Genomic DNA, 26,191 nt, shown 5'->3' with positions numbered 1-26,191 from the left:
TGGTGTAACTAAGACCGGTGCTTGGCACATTGCCTCTTTAAGATGCTCTAAGGCCTTTGTTGCTTCTAGAGTCCATGAAAATACATCTTTCTTCAATAATGTTGTTAGAGGTGCTGCTATTCTCCCATAATTATTAACAAACTTGCGATAATACCCTGTCAACCTGAGAAATCCTCGCAGATGCTTTATGGATGTGGGGATTTTCCATTCCTTAATGGCTTTAATTTTTCTAGGGTCTACCTTAACTCCTTCATGAGATACAATATGACCCAGATATTCCACCTCTTGTACTCCAAATAAACATTTGGATCTTTTTGCATATAATTGTTTCTCCTCCAATAATTGTAGCACCCTGTCAACATGTTCAACATGATCCTTCCAAGACTTGCTATAGATTAGTATATCATCAAAAAATACTAACACAAATTTTATAAGGAATGGTTTGAAAATGGAATTCATCAAACCTTGAAATGTTGAAGGTGCATTGGTAAGGCCAAAAGGCATGACCAAAAATTCATAATGACCCTCATGAGTTCTAAATGTTGTTTTCAGAATGTCTTCAGTCTTCATTCTTATTTGATGATATCCTGAACGAAGATCCAACTTGGTGAAGTAAATTGATCCATGCAATTCATCCAGTAATTCATTAATGACTGGAATGGGAAACTTATCTTTGATAGTGAGCCTGTTGAGCTCCCTATAATCCAGACACATGCACCATGATCCATCCTTCTTGTGCACCAATACTACTGGAGTACAGAAAGAACTTTGACTCGGTTGAATTATACCAGCCTCAAGCATTTCTACAACCATACATTCAATTTCACTCTTTTGGGCATAGGGATATTTGTACGGCCTGATGTTTGGAGGAACACTTCCTGGAATCAGATGAATAGCATGATCATGATCATGAATAGGTGGGAGACCTTTGGGAGTCTCAAATACCTTCAAATGATTGTCTAAAACTTTTTGGAGATCTAGAGAAATAGATGATTCCAATGTGGAAACATCTAGCGAACATAATTGTGCAATTACACCTCTTTGTTCCTTTTTTAGAAGATTTGTCATACTGTTAGAGCTGATTATCTTTCTCGGTTTCCCTGCAATACCCCTTAATTCAAATTCCTTTCCTTCCATAGAAAATTTCATGAAAAGTTCTTGAAAATTAAAAGCTATTGTACCCAAGGATTGTAGCCATTGGACTCCTAGTACAACATCAACACCTCCCATTGGAATGGAAAGCATTGGGCTAGTCAATACATATTCTCCCATGGATAGCGTGATATTATGGCACTTTCCAGAGCAATTTATTGTTCCTCCATTGTAACCATCACTTGACACTCTGGTGCTGGATATAAGAATCAATTCAATTCTTTTGCTACCTTACAATGTATAAAATTGTGGGTATTTCCTGAATCAATCAACACTATTACCTTTTTCTTCTTGATTTGTCCTTCTATCTTGATGGTTTGAGGAGTGGTAATTCCTGCCAATGCATTACAAGATATGGTTGGATTCATTTCTTCTTTATCTAGGCTTTTTTCCTGGAGTATATCCTCTTCTTTTGACCTTTCTTGCTCCTTTTCTTTTTCCTCTTCACAATCTATGTAGAATAATTTCTTCTTAGCACACTTATGACCTTTAGTGTATTTGCTATCACAACTATAACAAAGACCTTTTGGTCTTTTTTCTTCCAATTGTTGTGGTGTCAACCTTATAGGTTGTGGAAGACTAGGGGCAACAACAATTCCATCTTTATAGTTGTGAGTGGTATGCTTCCTGGTTGCCATAATTTTGCTTTCCATTTTTCTTGCTAACCTGAATGCCTTCTCTAATGAATCAGGTTCCCAAAGGCGAACATCATGTTGGATATTATCCTTTAAAGTCCCTATGAACACATCAATCCTATGCTCCTCTGAAATATTTTTTACCCTTACGTTCAATTTTTGGAACTCCTCAATGTGCTCCATTATTGAACCCTTTTGTTTGAGACTTATCAATTGGCTAAAAAAAGTGTTTCTTTTTGTATCCTCATAATGTGCCATCAATTCTTCCGTAAAAATTTCCAAAGTGATAATTTGTTTACGAGAGAAAAGTCATTGATACCATACAAACTGATTTGGTTCCAAATATAAAGTTACAATACGTACCTTTTGTGTGTTTTGCACAATATTGAGATCGAAAAATTGCTCCATCTGTAATATCCATGTTGTGGGATCCTTGCCATCAAACTTCCTCATATCGATTTTTGTAATATGGTGGGTCTTCGATCCAACATTAGAGTCTATGGAATCATGATTAACATTTCTTTTGTTCTCATCATGAGTTTCCTTTACTACCCTTTCACCATTAGTGACCATTTCATGTAGAAACTTATTCATATTTATCTTCAATTCTTCCATCTTATCATCCATGCCATCAATTTTAGCGTCCATGCCATTCATCTTAGCTTCCATGCCATCCATCTTAGCTTCTACGCCTTTCTTTAAACAATCCATCTTAGCTTCTACACCTTTCATTAAACCATCCATCTTAGCTTCTACATCTTTCCTTAAACCATCCATCTTAGATTCTGTTGCTTTTTGTGCAAGTGACACTTGTTGCACTTGGTCTCGTAATTTTGATATATCATGTTGCATTTCTTCCTCTTCTTCATAAGTCATGTTGGGCTTCAAAATTGTCCTTATTCTCACTCCATTATTCACCAATACCTTCACATTTTACCTTCATGTCACCTCCATTCCACCTCCACATCATTACATTTACCACATTATTGGGATATAACTATGCTTTTCCAAAGTTTATTAATTCTTAACATTTTAAAGTGGATTTATGGTTAAACTTTAGAAAATAATATGCTTATACTTATACCTAACAATTAGAATGAGTTTGTTGACATGTGTAGGTACAAAGGAAGCTTCCAGGGCATCTTTATGTGGCCTTGAATGATCAAATTCGAATTTGATAAGATAAGCCTCATGGAAAAGATCATGATCTCATGGAGAAGATCAAGGAAAAAAGGGGGTTATGTGTCTAGATGGTTGAGAAATGTATGGAACTAAAGAGAGATTATTGGATCATCATTATGAGTTTGTTATCTCATCCCATTGTATAAATAGGAGTACCTCCTCCATTCCAAAGGGGAGGACTCTTGGAGCATGTATCCAACTTATGATGGAATAGAATAAAGCTTCATTTTACATAAATTTCCATTATATAGTTTTAGATATAAGTTGTCTTAATGTAGTAAATGGAATAATTTTTCACTTTGTTCTTAAGAGAATTGAGCTCACTCTAAAAGGATGAAAGAAACATTTTATTTCATATTAGATCTTATTTCATTTAATTGCTTAAATGTTTGAGGATTTGTTTGTGATTGATGAATGAGTTTTAAATTAAAACCTTATCAGCATATGAGGGGACAACCAAGGGTCTAAGTTAGGCTCTCTCTCTCCATTTTATTTGCATGATAATTGAAATTCATTCTTTTGCTTTTATGTTTCAAGTCATTTCATTTCTTATGATCATGAATGAATCTTAGTTTATTTTTGATTAGTATATGAGGGGACAATCAAGGGACTAAGTTAGTCTTTCTCTCTATTTGAATCTGAACAACAATTAAAGTTCATTCTCTTGTCTTTATTTCAAGTTTCTGGTTTTATGTAATCAATGATTTCTTTTCAATCTATAGTATTGTAGGGAAGGACAACCAGGACCTCCTCAATTAGGAGCCTCTTCCCTTGCATATTATATTGAATCATAAATCATTTAGTTAGACATAGAGTTAGTTGCCTACTCCTGCATATATTTTGATGGCATCATCACAAGCTTACGAGTATCCCTGGTTGATAATTTAATGAAAGCAATTTAAGCAATTAAATTGCCCAACAAGTCATGCTAGAGCTTTCAGGTTTCTTACTAGGTGTTTGCATTTTCTTTCCTCGAGGCATCAATTACCGATTCAAACTAATTTTTCAAACCAAGCTTATGCAAAAATTTAAAAAAAACTACACACCTCTTTTCAATTTGTAGAAGCTTGATATTGAATCTGATGTATCTCTACAATTTCGGATCATCTAGCTCTGAAATTGCGACCTGTAGTAGCCCTCTGTGTCCTCTTTCCAATACCACCAGTCTGGTCCAAGTTGGATTCTCCAAGGAAGAGTTATGCACAATCTCCCAAGATGACCTGATTATAGACTAGTTCAATAGAGCGAACTTGTACGACGTGCCACGAGTCACTGTTTCGACCTTTAGATCTAAAAAAGATACAAAAGAAGCTACAGTCCATCCTCTTTCTGTACCTTCTTACAAAATTTCAATCCAATGCTCAAAGAGAAAGTTATGACGATTTTCCCCAGGTCACCTGTTTGGAATGTAATTCAAGAGTCTTCAAAAAGACCAAATTCCTCAGATCATATCTCCGCAAATATAGCGTGAAAAGCTCTGAAATTTAGACCTGAGATTCAGCGTGATTTCTTCTCAAATGGGTTTTTTTTTTAACTTCTAAAACGTCACAGAAAAAAGTTATAGCGAAAATTCCACGATGACATTTTTGGAGCAGCGAAACCCTAGAATCCAAAGCTCTGATACCAAATGTTATGAAACCAGCTCACAAAAAGATAGAAAAGAGAGATCCACGCCTTAGAATTCAGCCTCTTCGAGGGGGAAACCTCCTTTACATTACATAAATGAGCAATTCTTGGATGATACAAATGACAAAATCTCCTTTCTATATATACGAGTCTAAGGAGTCACAATATAACCCAACCTACCTAACAATAATAATATAAAGCCACAAAAATATCAATAGAGGGATTCTATGGGGCACAGTAATAACAATATGGGGGCAATAGGGGCACAAAAATATTAATAAGGGATACAACTACAATAGTAATGGGGTAATCACTAGTATTATAGGGACCTAACAGGTGGCCACCCTAGTCCTTCTCGATTGCCATCCCCTGCAGTTCCCCCCTTTCTGCAAAGGCACAGGGTTTGGGAAGCTTGTTCTCTATTTGAGCCTCCCCTTGTGAGCTAGTAGCCACGTTTGATGTTGGGTAGCAGAGGTCCTGCATAATAGTTTTGGGTTCAATAGCCTAGAAATTACGATAAAAATATTGTAAACCTCCAAAATATGCAGAGTGCGAAATGTAAAAGATCGAGTCAAAGGGTTGTCCGCCCAAAAAAAATATAAAATAATAGGAAGTAAGTCGTTCTGCGGACCATAGATAGGTATAAATAGAGCATGGCTCTATGAGGGAAAGGAATTTATTTCTGGGTATGGTTTTGGGATCTGACATGTAATGGGTTTTCAAGAAAAGCATTCTGAAAGAGTCTATAAGTCCGAGTCGAGGGTTTGGGTAGTGGATAGAGGCTGTGCAGCTGTGTGCGCAGAGGCCTAGAAGAGTCTACAGCTATATGCGCAGACACTTGCAGCTGAGTGTGTAGGGTGGATCTAGATGTACTAGTGATAAGTGGAAATAAAGATAAGTTCCTTCTGAGAATCCTGTGTCAAATCTGAATTATCGTGAATCTAACATTTTGTATGAATAATAAGACTGTTTTGATCTATGCACATATGATTGCTATTGAATACTTGTGAATCTGGGCTTAATCTTAATATGTGAACTGAATAAATTTGATAAATGTTTGCTTAAAGACCATTCTAAAGTAGATCTAAGTTGCAATACTTCATCCCATAGATTAGATTTGTAGACTGCACGCTACTAGACAGTAAGAGGTATTCACGATCTGCGTGAACACAACACAACACAAAGCTGCAAAATGAGGTGTGAAACCTCCAAACCACATCTAGACATCCCAATGGTGCAAAAACCTAGTTCCAGCACCCTCCCCTGCTACCTCGAGTGAGACCTCAGTCCGCGCTTCGTGGGCTATTGCTGAAAGGGCCAGTAGCTGCTGGATTTGCTTGGCTTAATAATTCTTCCAAACCTGGGTCAGGCCCATATAAGCCAAAAAATGGTTCCGTTTTAGGGACCAGGATCTGCTTAAGGGGTGTCTAGTGTGAAATGCAAGGACTCTATATAGAAGAATGTTGAAGGGTTGAAGGAATCAGGAACGGTAGTAGATCAAGGGTAACTATGGTGAGCGCGATTCAGTTACCAGTATTCAAAGGATCAGGAGGCGAAGATCCGGAACAATTCTGGTTTGTGCTAAGATCAGTATGGAATGCATAGCAAATTGTGGATGATAATATCAGAAAGGCTACCTTAGTCAGTGCGCTGTAGGACCAAGCACTGACATGGTACATAAAGTACTCAAGCAAGCACCCAACGTGGGGACAACAGAAATCTAGACCGAATTGAAGAAGGAATTTAGTCGGCCAAAGTCAGAAACACAATCGATTATAGGGTTCAAAGAGATCACGATGATGACTAGAGAAACCCTGTGATATTTGGACCAAAGACTAAAGAGTACTATTCGCGAGGCTAACATGACATTGACAGAAGCACAACATTGTGCTTGGTTTATGGCATCCTTAACACCACATCTAAGGGCGGCTCTATCACAACAAAAGATCTCAACCTAGGCCAAAGTGCTAGAGACAACGATGAGGTTACATGAAACTTCTGTTGCAAGACCCAGGGTTGGGAGTTCAGCAATCCAAGCGTAGATCCAAGATTTTTGTTGGGAAATAATGAAGCTAAAACAAGAACAAATATCGCGAGTAGAAGTTTAAGAGAAAGTATGGTGTATAAAGTGTAGAAGCCAGGGACACCGGTAAAGATCACTGCCCAGTCTTTGTAAATTTGGTGGCAACAAGGGGACCAACACTATTGCAACCAGAGGCAAAGACAGATCGAGCACCACAGCCCCACTCTGGTGCACAATCTATCAGGTGGGAGGACAACACAATAATGATAACTGTCCTCTATTACCAAAATACAACCAGACCCCCCAGTAGTTATTTTGTAACTTTTGCAAATCGGTGGGCCACAAGGAAAGAGGCTCTCGTAGCTACCAAATGTTAATGGACTAGTCACCTACTTATAGAATGAAAACTAAGGTGTGAGGTCAAGATCTAGCTGCGGTGGTCGCGCGCAGTGGGTTCCAGGGCCACGGACAAGGACGAGGTAGAATGGGGCCAAGAAGGGGTCGCGAGCAGCTAATCTGCTACAATTGCGGAGGACCAGGACATTGCGTGTGCGAGTGTATCAACCCAACTAGAATCTCGTGCAGTTATTGTGAGCAATTCAATCGTGAGCTGATAGATTGTCTACACTGATAGCACAGATTCGTGAGAAAAAGGTAGCGCAACCAACAAAGGCCCAAAATGTGCATATGATGAGGTTTGAACCCCGTAAGGAAGACCCCAAGGTCAACATGGTGCTGAGGAGTGACACAGTGCCAAGAGCATATGGAAGGAACTTAGGAGGCAGTAAGGAGACATATATGGAAGCTCAGTAGAGCTTCGCGGAGGTCTCTACCTCAGGTAGTAGGGATCAACCTGAATCAGACAAGGACCCCTCAATGATAACTACCTTTTTAGAGACATGTATAAAGTTGCTTCACGACAACAGGGTGGTTAAAGGCTTACAGGAAGTGATAAATAGATTCGTAGGATGGAGTGAACCTCGCATCATTCAGAATTTGGGAAGATATGCATCACAGATCGAAAGGGAAATGCAGTTAACAGCGCATATCGGCGATTATGAGATGGAGCAGGTCATTTTGGATCTGGGCTCAGATGCCAACGTACTACCGAAACAAACGTGGGAGCGCATGGGTAAGCCTACACTACAATGGTCCCCTATCCAATTACGAATGGAAAATCAGCAGAAGGTGCTACCCATGGGAAGGCTGTAGGGAGTGACAATAGACCTTGACAGCGCAAGTACCCAATGGAATTTGAAGTTATTGATCTCATGGATGAAATTACGACCTATCTTGCGTTGTTAGGAATAGATTGGGCCATCAACATGAATGGGGTTATTAATCTAAAGAAGTGGACCATGATATTTGAAACAAAGTCACTCCACGTAGTCATTCCACTAGATTCGGCTGAAGGACCACACTACATTGAACCTGTGCATGACTGAGAACACAACGACGATGGAGATTGTAGCTACAAAATGTCTGCTCAAGAGCGAGGATGGGTTAAGACAATGAAGGATAGAAGAATATCACGGGGTAATGGAGAATCCTACACTTCTGATTCAGAGTAGGAAGACGCCCAGTGGCACAACAGGTTGAATAGAGTAACCATACTACATTGCAACATGGTGACTAAATCGTTGTACTGCATAAGGGCCCAGGATCGCAAATTACTAAAGTATGATGGGTTTACAATAATAGATGGATTCATGACAAAATTTGAAATCGAAGTACTAGAGCACCAACGGTTTGATGTGATGAGATGGGCGCTGCACACAACGCCTGCGTGATGGTGGGGCACACATGAAGGGACATTCGAAGATTGGTGTGCTTACAGGCACATGATGAAGATAAATTTGAGAAGCTAGAACTACGCATAATGGAGAAATACGATGGACGCGATGATCCGCACATGCACCTTACCAAATGGATCAAAGCCTATAGAGAGGAACTTCAGCCATAATGGGTGCACTTATTTTATCACACCGTTGACGTTATTCCCAGAAACTGGTATATGGAAGCGCAGCTTCGACATGACACAGGCAAGTGGGATATCTTATGCGCATGGTTTTTGTCAAAATTCCTTTTTGAAAATCAATGGATGGATCCCGTGGATGAAGAATTACAGTTGGTAAAGGCCACCATATTCAAGACACTGCTAGATCCAGAGGAAACTGTGTAGCCCGCCTGGTTGCGAGAGCTAAGCTAGGCCCTCGAATTCTATAATGTCTAGATAGAAGATGATGAGGATGATCTGCGAAATGTCAATATTCCAGAATCAAAGGGGAGCCGGGAGGTGTGCGGACCCGAAGTCGAAGATCCAGATATCACGACGCCATTGAAAATGAAACAAGTGAATATTGGAACTGAAGAAGATTCAAAGTATGCAACGCTTGGGGATTATTGGGACGATGCCACAGTGGAGAAGGTCGTCAACTTACTGCGGGAATATCGAGATTTTTTTCCCAACGAAGATCACCGAGCTAAAAGGGATCCTAGGAGACTTAGGAATGATGAAGATAACATTGAATCCAGATGCGAAACTGGTGAAGTAGCGGCCCTACTGATTGAATCCAAAATATAAAGCAAAGGTTCGCAAAGAATTGGAAAAGATTTTGGCAGCATGAATCATTGAACCAGTCGAGGAGTCTGACTGGGTAAGTTCGATGGTTGTGCAGGAGAAGAAACAGAAGGGCAAGATTCATGTCTGCGTGGATATTAGGAAGCTCAATGATTCCTGCGTCAACGATGCATTTCCAACACCGTTTACAAATGAGGTGCTAGAAAATGTGGGAGGGCAGGAAGCCTACTCCTTCACAGATGGGTTCTCAGGATACCACCTAATCAAGATCGCACCAGACAATAGGAATAAGAAAATGTTCACCACTAAATGGCGTTGCTTTCAGTAGACAATGATGCCCTTCGGACTAAAGAATGCACCGACAATATTTTCAAAAATAGTAGTCGCAACATTCAAAGAATTTATCCACAAGTTCTTAGAAGTCTACCTTGATGACTGGACCGTGTTTGGATTGGTTAAGAAGCACGTAGCGAGCTTACGATTGATGTTGGATACTTTTCGCTGATATCAGATTGCGTTAAACTTGAAGAAGTGTACTTTCCTTGTCCCATTCGAGAACCTGATGGGCCATGTGGTCTGTAATCAAGGCCTGATGGTGGATTCGAAAAAGATCGCTGTCATACTCAATCTGCAAGTGCCACGAAGTGTCAAGCAATTATGTGCCACACTAGGACACACGGCCTACTATCGAAAGTTCATCAAAAGCTACACTTAGATCACAACTTTGATGGAATAGTTGCTGAAGAAGGATGCTACTTATTGCTGGAATGAGGAATGTAACAAAATTCTGGAGATGCTTAAGGAAAAGATGGCATCAGACTCTATATTAATCTTTCCGAAATGGGACGTCGAATTTCATGTGCATGTCAACGTGTCATGTATCGCATTAGGGGCAGTACTTACTCAACCAAGAGTGGAGGGAATTGACCACTCGATTACATTCACAAGTCACCAATAGTAAAAAGCTAAGAAGAATTAATCCACTACTGAGCACAATGGATTAGCTATGGTATTCATGCTTCAAAAATTCCACCACTATCTACTTGGAGGTCACTTTAAGATGTATACCGATCACTTGGTGTTAAAATACCTAGTGAATAAGTCTGTGTTGAGGGGGCGTATCTGTATATGGTTGTTGTTATTCCAGGAGTATGACTTTGAGGTCGTCGTCAAACTAGGACATCTAAATGTAGGCCCAAATCACCTGTCTCGAATTAAGACTGGCGAAGAACCCACAAATCTAGAGGACAGACTTCCGGATGCTCAACTGTATGCAGTGCATGTAATGGATGGTCACTTTGAAGATATAATCCATTTCTTAACTACAGGAACTGTTCCACAGGGATACTTCGTTCAACAGAAGAAGGAATTGGTGATACGCACAACAGACTTCACCGTGATTGCAAGACACCTCCACAAAATGGACAATGATGAGATATTGCATCAATATGTCTCAGAGTTCGAGTGAGGAAAGATCTTGGCTAAAGCACATGGGGGGGTTGCTGGCAGACATGATGCGGGTCACGCCATAGCTTTGAAGATCCTTTGCGTAGGATTATGATGGCCTGCTTTGCATCAGGATTCGAAAGCACACTGTCAAGCCTGCGACGTATGTCAATAGACAGGGAAACCATCGTAGAGAGATGAAATACTATTCCAGCCACAGATGATGCTACATCCCTTCGAGAAGTGGGAAATCAACTTCGTAGGACCTATCAAGCCATGAGGGAAAAAGGGCACGTGTTATATAATCACCACGACAGACTATTTGACCCGATGGGCCGAGGCACAGCTAGTTAAGGATTGCACTGCTACAACAGCTGCGAAGTTTTTGTTCGAGAACGTCCTAACAAGGTTTGGATGTCCTAAAATTCTCATGAGTGATCGGGGAATGCATTTTCTGAATGAAACAATCAACGCAGTCACTGAGGAATTCTAGATATATCACCAGCAGAGTATGCCATACCACCTGCAAGTGAATGGGCCTGTTGAGGCATTCAACAAAATCTTGGAGACCACGTTGACCAAGGTCTGTAATGCATGAAAAAATGATTGGGACTTGCACATCTCTGTTGTGCTATGGGCATACCAAACCACGTGCAAGAAGTTGATGGGCCAGACACCTTTTCGGTTAGTCTATGGCAAGGAGGCCTTCATGCCTATGGAATATATTATGCCTAGTCTGCGGATAGCGGCAATCACTGATATGGAAGACCACAGGGCTTTGGAGGAAAGGCTCGCATAGCTCAAAGAACTGGAGGAGGAATGGTTTTTGGCTGAATTCCATCAACAAGTATAGAAACAACACGAAAAAGTGTGGCATGATCATCATATCAAGGTGCGCACTTTCAAGGAGAATGATCTAGTATTGCTATACGACAGTAAATTCGAGAAATTCCCTGACAAACTCCAAATGCATTGGTTGGGACTCTATGTCATAAAAGAAGTTACTGACGGGGGCACAGTTCAACTTGCCAAACTCAATGGGGACCCCTTCCCAGGCTGAGTGAATGGCAGTCGCTTAAAGCTCTATATGGGTGGGTTGGTCATCTGACTAACCATTCAAAGGATAGTCTCACAACTCCAGCCAGTTGGAAGAGAGTGAAAAATAGTAAAGTGGTCTGGGAAAAAGAGGCACAAAGGCTAGGATATGCGTCGATCTAGCCCATTATCATGATCGCAGTCGCGTGGTCAGTAGTACGTTGTTGCATTACTCTGAGCAGAGGTGAACGTTCATGTCACTATTCACAACAAGATGTATACATTATAGTGAAAGGGAGTTAGTGACAGGCAATTAAGAGAAGGAGTACGAGCTAGATATGGCATGAGCTGCCACAGAATTTCCATGGGGATGCTAGAATAGGTGGGAATCAGGAATTTTAAATTCAAATCACTTATAAATCATTGAGGGGCATCCACCGGGTGAACTACACTTCTGCAAAATGTATGGTAAGTATTGCTATGGAGCTATTTATTATCTCTGCATAAGGAGTAAGCCCGAGGGTGGTGATATGGTCGATGGAGTAGCAGGACTATCTAAGGAGAATGGTGTTGATAGCTGTGGGCGTTCTGCAGCCTGTAGCCTCAACAGTAGGAGATATACTAGAAAAAGGGAGGCACGAAGCAGAAGTAGTCTAGATGTTGTCACCCCGCCTGTGGATAGGTCGGCGAACTACAACAATTCAGTGAAAGAATGGAAAAATGGAGACCATGGGTGGAAACAAAGTTACGAAGGAATCTCTGATAGACCTTAAGGAATGGGATCTCACAGAAAACAATAATGGTCTTGCAAAATTGCGACACAAGCTGCAACAGAAAGGGCGAAGAGCAGATACGAAGGTTGAGAGTGGCTGCGCTAGTACAAATAGGTCCCATACACGGCTTCCTCACTTGAGCTAAAATCCTATGAGGGGGTGTTTGGTGTTAACCGAGTAGAGCAGAATGAGCATCATCAATCACAAGAAGTGGTAAAAACACTAAAGTAGTAGCTGGACAAAGCGTCATAGGAGACAACAAAGAAGTAGTAGGACAATGAGCATCACTCAGAAGGAGGTGAACCACGAAGCCATGGCAACGCGTCTCGCTGCACTAAAGAGTGACTCGGGACAATTCACGATGATTATGTTGGGGGACTGTTGGTAGCGAAGGTCCCGCATAACAATTTTGGGTCTGATAGCCTAGAAATTAGGATAAACATATTGTAAACCTCTGAAGTATGCAGAGTGTGAAATGTAAAAGACCGAGTCAAAGGGTTGTCCACCCAAAAAATAATATAAAATAATAGGAAGTAAGTCAGTCCACAGACCATAGATAGGTATAAATATATCGTCGCTCTATGAGGGAAAGGCAATTCTTTTTGGGTATGGTTTTGGGATCTAACATGTAATGGATTTTGGAGAAAATCATTCTGAAAGAATTTGTAAGTCCTAGTCGAGGGTTTGGGTAGTGGATAGAGGCTCTACCACTGTGTCTGTAGAGGTCTGGAAGAGTCTGCAGCTCTGTGCGCAAACCCCTGTAGCTTAGTGCGCAGGGCAGATCTAGATGTGCTGGTGATAAGTGAAAATAAAGATAAGTTCCTTCTGACAATCTTGTGTCAAATTTGAATTATCATGAATCTAGCATTTTGTATGAATAATAAGATGGTTTTGATCTATGCGCATATGATTTCTATTGAATACTTGTGAATATGGGTTTAATCTTAATACGCGAACTGAATAAATCTGATAAATGTTTGCTTAAAGACCATTCTAAAGTAAATTTGAGTTGCAATACTTCATCCCATAGATTAGATTTGTAGACTGCGCGCTACTAGATAATAAGAGGTATTCGGGATCTGCGTGAGCACAATGCAGCACGAAGCTATAGAATGAGGTTTGAAACCTCCAAACAACGTCTAGACATCTCAAGGGTGTGGAAACCTGGTTCCAGCACCCTCCCTTGCTACCTTGGGTGAGACCTCAATCTGCGCTTCGCCGGCTGTTGCCAAAAGGGCTGGTAGCTATTGGATTTTCTTGGATAAATAATTCTTCTGAACCTAGGTCAGGCCCATATAAGCCAACATTTGATATCTCTTTCTTTCATGTTGTCTTCTTCCCTTCTTCCTTTTGACCCCTAGCTTTACGGAGAAAAGGTGGGATTGTTGTGTATTGGTGTTCGGGAAGGAATAAAAGTAGTGCGAGTTCCCGAGGTGGCCACCCTAGTCCTTCTTGATTGTCATTCCCTACAGTTGCCCCCAATTTTGTGAAGGCACGGGGTTAGGGAACTTTTCCTCTATTTGATCTTCCCCTTGTGAGTCGGTAGACATGTTTGATATCTATCTTTCTTTCATGTTGTTTTCTTCCCTTCTTCCTTTTGGCCCCTAGCTTTTATGGAGAAAAAGTGGGATTGTTGTGGATTGGTGTTCGGGAAGGACGAAACATAGTGCGAGCTCTCGGGGTGGCCACCCTAGTCCTTCTCAATCGTCATCCCTTGTAGTTCCCCCATTTTTGCGAAGGCACGGGGTTGGGGAAGCTTGTTCTCTATTTGAGCCTCCCCTTGTGATCTAGTAGCCACGATTGATATCCCTTTCTTTCATGTTGTTTTCTTCCCTTCTTCCTTTGGGGGGGTGCATCGTGAACCGACCTTAAGCTTTTACGAAGGGTTCAAGTGTGAGCACACCTATTGGGACCCAAAAGATGGTGAACTATGCGTAAGTAGGGTGAAGCCATAGGAAACTCTAGTGGAGGCTCGTAGCAATACTGACATGAAAATCATTCATCTGACTTGGTTATAGGGGTGAAAGACTAATTGAACCATCTAGTAGCTGGTTTCCTATGAAGTTTCTCTCAGGATAGCTGGAGCTCACGCGCAAGTTTTATCGGGTAAAGAAAATGATTACAGGCATCGGGGGCGTAACGCCCTCAACCTATTCTCAAAATTTAAATAGGTAAGAGGGTGTGGCTGCTCCATTGAGTCGTGCCATGGAATCGAGAACTCCAAGTATGCCATTTTTTGTAATTAGAACTGGCAATGCAAGATGAACTGAAAGTCAAGTTACGGTGCTGAATTGCGCACTAACCTAGATCTAACAAAGGGTGTTGGTTGATTAAGACAATATGACGATGGTCATGGAAGTCAAAATCCACTAAGGAGTGTGTAACAACTCACTTACAGAATCAACTAGCCCCAAAAATGGATGGCACTAAAGTGTGCAACCTATACTCGACTGTCAGAGCAATTTCTTTGCTCCACTGAGTAGGAGGACGTGGGGATCATTGAGAAACATCGGGTGTGAGATTGAGTGGATTGGCCCCTAGTGCAGATCTTGGCGGTAGTAGCAAATATTCAAATGAGAACTTTGAAGACTAAAGTTGGGAAAGGTTCCATGTGAATAGCACTTGGACATGGGTTAGTGGATCCTTAGAGATGGGGAAGCCTTGTATCAAGGGTGCACTTTGCACGAGCATAAAAAGGGAATCCTGTTAATATTCTTGAATCGGGACATTATGGTGGGTGGCAATGTTAGGAAATCCAGAGACGTCGTCAGGGACCCCGGGAAGAGTTATCTTTTATTTTTAACAGCTTTCCCACCCTGGAATCGGTTCACCCAGAGTCAGGGTCCAACAACTGGAAGAGCACCACATGTCTTGCGATGTCCAATGCACCCTCAGTGGCCCTTGCAAATATGGAGGACCGAGTACCGTTCGTGCCCGATCATACTCATAACTACATCAGGTCTCCAAGGTGAACAACCTCTGGTCAATAGAACAATGCAGGTAAGTGAAGTCTACAAAACGGATCCATAACTTCAGGAAAAGGATTAGCTCTGAGGGCTAGGCCTAGGGGTTTGCACCCTAAACTCGTGGGCTGTCGACAGTCTACCCAAGCTGCTCTCATGGTGAGGGTGGGCAGTCACATGCCAATTGGGCTACAGGTGTAGAATGGCCCCTACCGGGGGCTTTTCCCTAGTTGGCGAATAGTCGACTCAGAACTGGTACGGACAATCTGACTATTTAATTAAAACAAAGCATTGCAATGGTCCCTATGGATGCTGACATAATGTGATTCCTGCCCAGTGCTCTGAATGTCAAAGTGAAGAAATTCAACCAAGCACGGGTAAATGGTGGGAGTAACTATGAATCTCTTAAGGTAGCCAAATGCCTCATCATCTAATTAGTGATGCACATGAATGGATTAACAAGATTCCCACTGTACCTATCTACTATCTAGCGAAACCACAACCAAGGAAACGAGCTTGGAAGAATCAGCGGGGAAAGAAGACCCTGTTGAGCATGACTCTAGTCTGACTTTGTAAAATGACTTGAGAGGTGTAGAATAAGTGGGAGCCGTTTTAATGCACAAGTGAAATACCACTACTTTTAACTTTATTTTACTTATTTCTTGGGGTAGAGACAGGGAATTTCCCTTGTTTTTGGCCCTAAGGCACGTTTCGGCAGTTCGATCTGGGTGGAAGACATTGTTAGGTGGGGAGTTTGGCTGGGGCAACACATCTGTTAAAAGATAATGTAGGTGTCCTAAGATGAAATCAACGAGAACAGAAATCTCGTGCGGAACAAAAGGGTAAAAGCTCATTTGATTTTGATTTTCAGAACGAATACAAACTGTGAAGGCGTGGCCTATCGATCCTTTAGATTTTTAGAATTTGAAGCTAGAGGTGTCAGAAAAGTTACAACAGGGATAACTGGCTTGTGGCAGCCAAGTGTTTATAACCATGTTGCTTTTTGATCCTTCGATGTTGGATCTTCCTATCATTATGAAGAAGAATTCACCAAGCATTGGATTGTTCACCCACTAATAGGGAACGTGAGCTGAGTTTAGACCATCGTGAGACAAGTTAGTTTTACCCTACTAATGGACCACACCGGAATAGTAATTCAACTTAGTACGAGAGGAACTGTTGATTCACATAAATGATCATCACACTTGGTTGAAAAGCTAGTGTCGCGAAGCTACCATGTGTCGAATTATGACTGAACACCTCTAAGTTGGAATCCATGCTAGAAGCGGTGCATGTGACTCTTTGATTATATCTCGACCCACAGTAGGAGCGTCACTTTTTCACCCCCAGGGACCTGTGTCATTTGTAAATCGCGACCATGAAGCGTCTCGGTCGGGGTAGCTTTGAAGTTCAATTCCAAACAGTCGTTGAGAAGAATCCTTTTCAGACGACTTAAATATGCGATGGGGTATTGTAAGTGGAAAAATTACCTTGCTACCATGATCCATTGAGATTCAGCCCTTGGTCGCCTCGATTTAGAGCTTAACTCTTGTCACACATTATTGAAACAGATCTAGACAACTCTCCCGCTCTTGTGCCTTTGCCTCTTCCTCCAAACGACAATTCTTTATTGCTCACCATCTCAAAAATGATGTGCTTGGGGGTGGGAAATTTGGGGTTTCCACGTCGCAACGAAAAAGGCGTCGAAGCTCGGTAAAATTTGGGTTTCCATGTCATGACCTAGTGCCCTAAATTTGGGGTTTCCATGTCCCACCCTGGTGCCGAAGCTCAGGAAAATTGGGGTTTCCATGTCGCGCCCCGATGCCCAAAATTTGGGGTTTCCACGTCGCAATGGAAAAGGTACTAAAGCCTGGGAAAATTGGGGTTTCCATGTCATGCGTAGGCACCCAAAATTTGGGGTTTCTGCGTCTCACCCCAGCACCAAAGCCTGGTAAAATTGGAGTTTCCATGTCATGCCCCAACGACCAAAATTTGGGGTTTCAATGTCGTGCACCAACACCCAAAATTTAGGTTTCCACGTCTCAATGGAAAAGTCACTGAAGCCTGGAAAAATTGGGGTTTCGTTGTCACACCCCAACACCCAAAACTTGGGGTTTCCATGTCCCACCCCAACGCCTAAAATTTGGGGTTTCCATGTCGTGCACCGCTGCCCAATATTTGGGTTTCCACATCTTGCCCTGACGCCTAAAATTTGGGGTTTCCATGTTGCGCCCTGGTGTTAAAAATTTGGGGTTTCCATGTTGTGCCCCAGAGCCCAAAATTTGGGGTTTCCACATCCCGCCCCAACATCCAAACCTGGGGAAACTTGGGGATTCCATGTCGCACCCCGATGCCCAAGCCTGGGAAACTTGGGGTTTCCATGTCCCACCCTTGATGGAACCACGGGTTTCTTTATTTTACGAAACGATGGAAACACAGAGTTTTCAACAAAGCCCCAACACATGGAACTTGGGGTTTCCATGATGATGGAAATGAGCTCGCAAGTCTGGGGAACTTGGGGTGTTTCGAAACCACTGCCCAAGTCTGGGGAACTTGTGGTGTTTCAAAACTTTTTCCCAAGTCTGGGGAACTTGTGGTTTCCATGTCACAGTGCAACCGGGATACTGACTGAAACCACCCAAGTTTGGGAAACCTGGGGTTTCCATTTCTGGCCCTGACATGGGGAACTTGGGGGTTTCCATGTCGTGGTATGCCTTGAATCACCCGAGAGGCTGTGGAACTTTGGATTTCCATGTCGTGGAGCGATGAAAAACTACCAAAGTCCAAAGCTCTCGGGGTGTCCGTTTCTCGGCATGATGGAAATTGTTACCCAAGTTAGTGGACACATGGAGTTTCCATTTCACATGAAGACAAAAATTGCTACCCAAGTCTGGGAAACACGGGGTTCCCATGGCCGTGGCTAAAACTGCTGCCCAAGTTTGGGGAGCTTCAGGTTTCCATGTCATCGCACGACAACGTACGATCGCCCAAGTCTGGGGAGCTTCAAGTTTCCATGTCATCGCACGACAGGGAATGACCACCCAAGTATGGGGAGATTTCGGTTTCCATGTCATCGCGTGACAAGGAACAACCACCCAAGTCTAGGGAACTTTGGGTTTCCATGTCATCGCATGACAGGGAACGACTCCCCAGGTCTACTGAACACGAGGCTTTCCATTCTGTGGCATGATGGAAACTGCCCAATTATGGGAAACTCGGGTCTTCCATGTCCCGCCACGACAGAAACCACAACCTCGGTGTAGGGAACTCGGGTTTCCATGCCATGGAATGACAAAGATTTGCCCATGTCCGCGGAACCCAGGGGCTTCTATTTCATGGCATGAGGGAAACCGCCTAATTCTGGGAACCTCTGGGTCTCCATCTCCTGCTCGGGAAATAACCGTGGCTCTGGTGCAGGGAACTTGGGTTTCCATGTCGCAACATGATCAAAATCACCCAAGTTTTTGAAACTCATGGTTTCCATGTTGTGGCACGATGAAGAACCGTCCAAGTCTTGTGAACTCGGGGTTCCATTTCAAGGTGGGGTGGAAATTGCTTGTCTGGTCTATCTCTAGAAGTTGGGTTTTCCATGCCTCATTGTGATGGAAGCCATCCAAGCGCGGGGAAAGTTGGGTTCCCCTACCTCACCATGACGATAGCTGCCCAAGTGCACGAAATCTAGGGTTTCCATGTCCCATTGCGCTGGAAAACTCTACCATGTAGGAGGGGCCTAGGGTGTTAGGTATTCAAGTCAGGAGCACCTGAGAGAGTCAAAAAACTAAACCCATAGTATGGGCATGCCTTGATGTGTGACGGGTGCCCGCATTCTGTTATATGCAACTCGGGCAAGCATTCGTTTATATGCGAAGACTTGGCGGACGCATCATGTTGAGTAGGGTACCCGCCCCTTGATGCTTGCACGATGGGTGAGTCAACGGCGGAAGGTGTGCAGGTGACCCGTTTTTGGTGCATAGATGAAAAAAGTGACCATGTGTGAACGAGTTAGGATGCGGGGAAGTGTGTGACATGCGGTGACAGGTGTAATCGGCTAAGTTTTGGAGCCGACTCATGGGTGCGGTGATGCACATGAAGGGACACAATGTTTCATTGGAATGGGGTGTGTCGAGGTTATGTGGTAGGTCAGCCGAGCATGCATGTTGATGGCGCCGACCCTTGTTATCCCCGAGAGGCACAACCCTTGGGCGAAAGGACCTGTATAAGTAACGAGGATGGCATTCGACCAAGTGACATCGAAGTTAGACTTCCACATCACAGAACAAGTGTGAAGGAAGAGAAGGATGTGGGTAAAAGGGTTGTATCAGCAAGAAGATTACAACATACGTGTCAGACTTGGTAGTGCGGACAGGCAAAGTGGGTCGGGTTACAGGCCAGGCAGGCAGGCCGCACTATGTGCGGGCCATGCGCCCTCACTAAGTTCTACACCAACGGGCAGAGTTTGGCCGCTACGGAATGGAAATTTGGGCAAACAGGTGGCATACTTGGGCATGAGTGACACCGGTCAGAGTTCAGGTGTGATGTCGTGTCGTGCAGGCCGTGGGTAGTGTAGCATGACCACACAACACGAAGGGATGAAATAATAATTGAAGAAGATAAATTGATGATAATTTATTTTCGCTGCATTGTTAAGAAAACATTGGAAAATTGACTAAGTGTTGAAGTAGGTGCAGACTGTGTACTCAAGTACTGGTAAAAGGAAAAACTACGGCAGTGCCACACCTGCTTATGTGTGGTTGAAATACTACCACTAGGATAGGAGCGTGACATGGGGTCTCCCAGTCTCTCTTTGACAAAAGTCACCAATTGCGGGGAACCCGGGGTTTCCATGTCCCGCCTTGTCAAAAGCCTCCCAATTACGGGAAATTTGGGGTTTCCATGTCTCGTCGCAATGGAAATCACCCAAGTGTAGTAAACTTGGTGTTTCTGTATCCCTCCCATGACAGAAGTCATGGCCCAAGCACACAGACATTGAGTCTGCAACCTCACGTCAAGAAAAAATCTCAATTGGTCAAGAGAATGAGGGTTTCTTCATTGGTAAAGGATCTCACTAAGGATCAAAGGTTGGAGTCTCTTCTAGAGTTAGTCTACTAAGGTCTATCAAAATTCAAAAGAAGGATGAAGTGCTGAGGAACAAAGTGCCAAAGAGACAAAGTGCAGAGAGGAGGAAGGACTTGAATTGTGCTTGGAGGATATTCTTGTCAAGGCTCTAGGGTTTGGCATTGATCAATGAGAAGCTTCAATAAGAGAAATTTACGAAAGGGTTTTCCTCTCTGAGAGAGAGAGGATTTTCCCTGGCAGAGAGCCAAAATCTTATGTTCTTGTTCTTATGTTTTTGGAACTAGTTTGATGAAGTAAACACACATGCATTAATAAGAATAGAAGAAGATTACGCTAAAAAGATAAATTTTAAAAGAAATTCACTAATTGTTATCAAGTCTATACGAATCTGTTGAAGCCCCGAAAGTCGGGTCGAAAAAAAAGGGGATACCCACCCGGTCCATGTTGGCATTATGGCTAAAGTGTTGTCCTTGATGGCAACCCATTCAGGTGATAGATCACAGTACTTCAAGTCAGCAGCGGAGATTGATGATCAGCTATCAAATATTGAAGAAAATAAGGGGTACGCAGGTACACCTTACATAAGGTGCGTACACGCAGGCCAGTGTTACATAAAGTGCGTACATGCCCGCAGTTATCCCGTTCAGGAGGTGCGTACCCCCAGTGCACACATTTCAAGGCAAAGAAATTCACATGTGGGGTTTTCTTATGTTTTACTCTTGGTATTTAGCCGACGGTATTAGGTTATTATGGTGTCGGCTCGTGGTATTGATCCATGTTTTAAGGAAGAGCTTTCCTATATAAAGCAAAGGAGATCATTTGGCTTGAGCATGTTTTGGGTTGAATATCTTACGAGGGCTAGATCTGGTCTAGATCTAAATAAGGCGAATCTATTGATGGACTGAGATCTCTTCGGCGCATGTTCAGATCTATAGATCTGACTATCTGGGTTATTTCTGAAGTCTTGAAATCATCTATGCCCAAAGGTATGCAGGTACAGTGAAAGAAAAGTGCATACGTACGCAGGAGCGAAGCGTTTCAGGTGCGTCGGTACGCAGGCACAGAAGGGTTGCAGGTGCGGAGGTACGCAGGCACAGAAGGGTTGCAGGTGCGGAGGTACGCAGGCACAGAAGGGTTGCAGGTGCGGAGGTACACAGGCACAGAAGGGTTGAAGGTGCGGAGGTACGCAGGCACAGAAGGGTTGAAGGTGCAGAGGTACGCAGGCACAGAAGGGCTGCAGGTGCGTACATATGCAGGCACATAAGGGTTGCAGGTGCGTACATACGCAGGCACAGAAGGGTTGCAGGTGCGGAGGTCCGCAGGAAGTTAAATGGACTCAGAGCGAGGTACACACGCTAGCAGTTGAGCAGGGTGCGTACATAAGTAGGCTCGCAGTTGAGAAGGGTGCGTACTGTAAGCAGGCAAGCAATTGAGCAGGGTGAGTACAGTAAGCAGGCCAGCAGTTGAGCAGGGTGCTTACATAAGCAGGCGAGCAGTTGAGCAGGGTGCTTACTTCTCTTAAGATCTTTGTTTATCATTGTTGTGTTCTGGGTTTGGTCCTATTATTGTTGATCTAGTTACTACAGTTGATTGGGTGATTCTCTTATACTTGATGATCATTTGATGCTTATGGATCTAGTTTGAAAATTTATGAAAAGTGGTCCTTGTAAGAAAATAAGTAGGGGGTTGTAGCTCCCTTCCAGGAGAGACTGGAAAACGAGAGAGAGAGTTGTAGCTCTCTGCAGGTTGCAGCCTGCGTACTGGTAAAGGACTGCACCAGTACAAAACCATTGTAAAAGGAGTTTCTAATTTGAAAGAAGATAGAGACATATTGCAGCAGGTGGTTTTCACCCACATTGGGTTTCCACCTTACATCTTGTGTTCTTTGGTGTGACTATCTGTTTTCTTTTGTTCATGCTCATTATTTTATGGTACTGACATGCAAAAATAATTCAAAGAACAAATAAAGAAGATTTATTAAAAGAATTAGATAATACTGATTCACCCCCCCTCTCAGTATTATTTTCAACAATTGGTATCAGAGCAGGTCCTTCAGAGAAGCTTGATCGCTTGAAGGTAGATCGTTCATCATGAGCAACTACGAGAGAGAAGCATCAATCAGGCCACCGGTTTTTGATGGGACAAACTTCAATTATTGGAAGGTAAGAGTTACTGCCTATCTTCAATATCTTGGTACAGAAGTTTGGGACATTGTGGAGACAGGCTACGCTTTTCCTTCAGCTACTCCTACAGATGCAGCCGAGAAAAAGAAGTATGAAACAAATGCGAAAGCAGTCAGTACTCTATTAGGATGTATATCTCAATCAGAATTCATGAAGGTAATGCACTATAAATCCGCAAAAGAGATATGGGACAAAATTGTCACGAGCTATGAAGGAGATGAATAGGTAAAGCGTGCTAAACTTCAAACTCTCAGAATTCAGTATGAGACTCTCAAAATGTATAATGATGAAAGTGTGGCTAACTATTTTCTTCGGGTAGATGAGGTTGTTAACTGTATGAAAAATTTGGGTGAAGAAATAAAAGAGGCTATTGTAGTTGAAAAGGTTCTAAGATCATTGTTCCCCAAGTTTGAATCTAAAGTATCTGCAATAGAAGAAAAGGAAAATCTACGAATTCTTACTATGTCTCAGCTACATGGAATTCTAACTGCTTATGAAATGAGAAAGGGAGGTCCATCAGACAGAAGAGAAGCTGCTTTCAAGGCATCAGGCAAAGGAGATTATTATGAAGCGAGCCACGTCCCAGAAGAAGAGGAAGAAGAATCAAATTTTGTCAGAAATCTTCAAAGGGGTTCTAGAAGGTTCAGAGGTAAGTTACCTTTTAAATGCTTTGCTTGTGGAAGAGTAGGTCATTATGCTGCAAAATGTCCTTATAAGGATAAAGGAAAGGAACCTGCTAGATGGAACAAGAAACAGAATGCAAATAAGAAAAGCTACTACACTCATGAAGATAGTGATGGTCTATCAAACAGTGATGAAGATGAACAAGGTAATGAATATAAGTTGTTAATGGCATTTGAAGATGATGATTATATGGATGCTATAAATGTGGATAACCTTTATGATGAAATTACTAGACTCAAGAGATGTATAGAAGAAAAGAACATGATCATTGATACTCTACAATTTCAAATTGATGAAAAGGAAAAACATCTTGAAAAATTAGAAGGTGAAATTGTTGGTCTTAGAAAAGAGATTGAGAAAACAAAAGCTATTAATCTCAAGTTTGTCAAAGGATCTGAAACTTTGGATGAGATTATCAATGTGCAGCGGTCTCCACTAAACAAGACAGGTCTGGGCTATAATGGAGAAACTTCTCAAGCATCCACCTCAAAAAGTTATCTTGATGCAACAAGAAGAAATGAGCAAAAGCACAATGAAGATCATCAAGTAAAGCAGGGACGAATTACAAACAGAAACTATCAGGGGCAATCCATCTTAAGGGTGAACAAAAGCTACAACCAGCCACAGGTAAAATCTTCTCAATTTGGTTCAAGAATAGATGACAATAGAAATTACAATCAATTGGCTGGTAGATTCGATAACCGCAGAAGTTTCTTCAATGGACAATGCTTTTCTTGCCATAAATTTGGTCACAAAGCAGCTCAATGTGTTGCATATAAAACGATCATGACTAGGGAAGCTCAAAAACAAAGAAGTATGACGGGGATTACAAAAAGGACCTATAACAACTTTTCGGTTCTTGAAAATGAAGTTGAATGTTCTATTTGCAATAACTTTGGTCATGAAGACTCTGAATGCAGGAGCAGGTTTCAGCAGAAAAAGGAACAAGCCTCAAGCACCAAAACATGGAGAATAAAGGAACCTCAAACAGAAAGATGTGGGATAGCATTTTATGCAGAAGGACAGGAAAATCTATGGTACATTGACAGTGGATGTTCGAAGCATATGACAGGTGATAAAGAAAAACTTGAGTCTTATTCTACTCTAGAAAAGGGAAAGAAAGTCTCTTTTGGAAATGATACTCCTGCAACTATAAAAGGAAAAGGCATTGCTCAGTTAAAAGAAAAGGTCAAGGCTGGAAATGTTTTGTATGTTGATGGATTGAAGCATAATCTTCTAAGTGTCAGCCAGATGTGTGATCAAAGAACCGAGGTTATATTCAGATCAAATGGATGTCTTGTTCGTGATCTTGATACAGGTAAAACAGTGATCAAAGGCAAAAGAACTCCAAATAATCTGTACATATTTGAATAAGGACAACAACAATGCTATCTGAGCAAGGATGATGAGCACTGGTTATGGCATCGGAGGTTGGGACATCTAAGCTTTTCACAAATAAGGAAAGCATGCAAATATCAGGCAGTTCGCGATCTTCCAGATATCAAAATTCCTGACAACACCATATGAAAATCATGTTAGTTTGGAAAACAAACCAGAACTAACTTTCCAGAGAAAGAAGGATCAGCTATCATGCCTCTTGAGCTAGTACATACAGATACATGCGGTCCTTTCAGGAAAAGAACACCTCGAGGAGAAGAATACTTGATATTATTCATTGACGATTTCTCCAAGTTTGTCTGGTTAGGACTTATGAAGCACAAAGATGAAGCATTCGAAAAATTCAAATCCTTCAAAGCCTTGGTTGAAAATGAATCAGGTCACAAAATTAAGTGCCTCAGATCCAACAGAGGTGGGGAATTTACTTCAAATGAATTTTTCGATTTCTGTGAAGAACATGGGATAAGAAGAGAATTCTCTACAACAAGAACTCCTCAGCAAAATGGAGTTGTGGAAAGAATGAATAGAACAGTCCAACAAATGGCTCGTGCTATGCTTGATGAGTCAGGAACTCCCGCAACTTTCTGGGGTGAAGCTGCACATGCTGCAGTTTTTATTCTCAACAAAACAAATGTCTGGGTGAACAGCACTCAAACTCCTCATGAGCTCTGGAGTGGTAGGACTCCTTCAGTAAAGCACTTCAAAATCTTTGGGAGCAAATGCTATATCAAGAATACTGATTAGCAGCTTGGCAAACTTGAACCTAGAGCAGATGAAGGCATTCTTCTTGGTTACTCTCCACATAGCAAAGCATACAAATGCTACAATAAAAGACTTGGCAGAATTGTTGACAGCGTTGATGTAGTGGTTGATGAGAAGGGATACATTCCTAGGCAAGTACATCATGAAGACATCGAAGAAGATGAAGGCTACCCCCAACGACAGAATGATGAAGAAGAAGAACCTCAAGAAGAACCAGAGGAGCAAACAAGAATAGAAGAAAAGACTCCATCCAAATATGTTCAGAAGAATCATCCAGAATCTCAGATTATGGGGCAGAAATAAGCAGGTGTACAAACAAGAAGAACAGTTGCAGAAGCTTCAAGCTATTTGGCATTGCTCTCCTCTACTGAACCAAAAAATGTGAAAGAGGCATGCGAAGATGAATGTTGGGTGAAAGCAATGGATGAAGAACTTGAGCAGATCGAAAAGAACAACACTTGGGAGCTGGTTCCTAGACCAAAAGATAAGAATGTTATCGGAACAAAATGGGTCTTCAAAAATAAATTGAATGAAAATGGAGAAGTAATTAGAAACAAAGCCAGACTTGTTTGTAAAGGGTATGCGCAGCAAGAAGGAATAGACTTTGAAGAAACCTTTGCTCCTGTTGCAAGACTTGAGGCCATCTGAATGTTCCTTGCTCTCTCAAGTTTT

General features: G+C 42.2%; 2 pseudogenes; both read left to right on the top strand.

The window, feature by feature from the left end:
- The first annotated feature begins 14,199 nt into the window (after positions 1–14,199).
- On the top strand, positions 14,200–15,438 carry LOC149254527 (25S ribosomal RNA; annotated as a pseudogene).
- On the top strand, positions 15,439–16,953 carry LOC149254526 (25S ribosomal RNA; annotated as a pseudogene).
- The last annotated feature ends 9,238 nt before the right edge of the window (positions 16,954–26,191 follow it).

Source organism: Pinus tabuliformis, chromosome 7 (assembly GCF_031772625.1).
Source record: "Pinus tabuliformis cultivar Carrire ecotype Pingquan chromosome 7, CPIR1, whole genome shotgun sequence".
NCBI lineage: Eukaryota > Viridiplantae > Streptophyta > Pinopsida > Pinales > Pinaceae > Pinus > Pinus tabuliformis.
The sequence above is the reverse complement of the archived record's forward strand: the minus strand, read 5'-3'. Positions and strand labels throughout refer to the sequence as shown.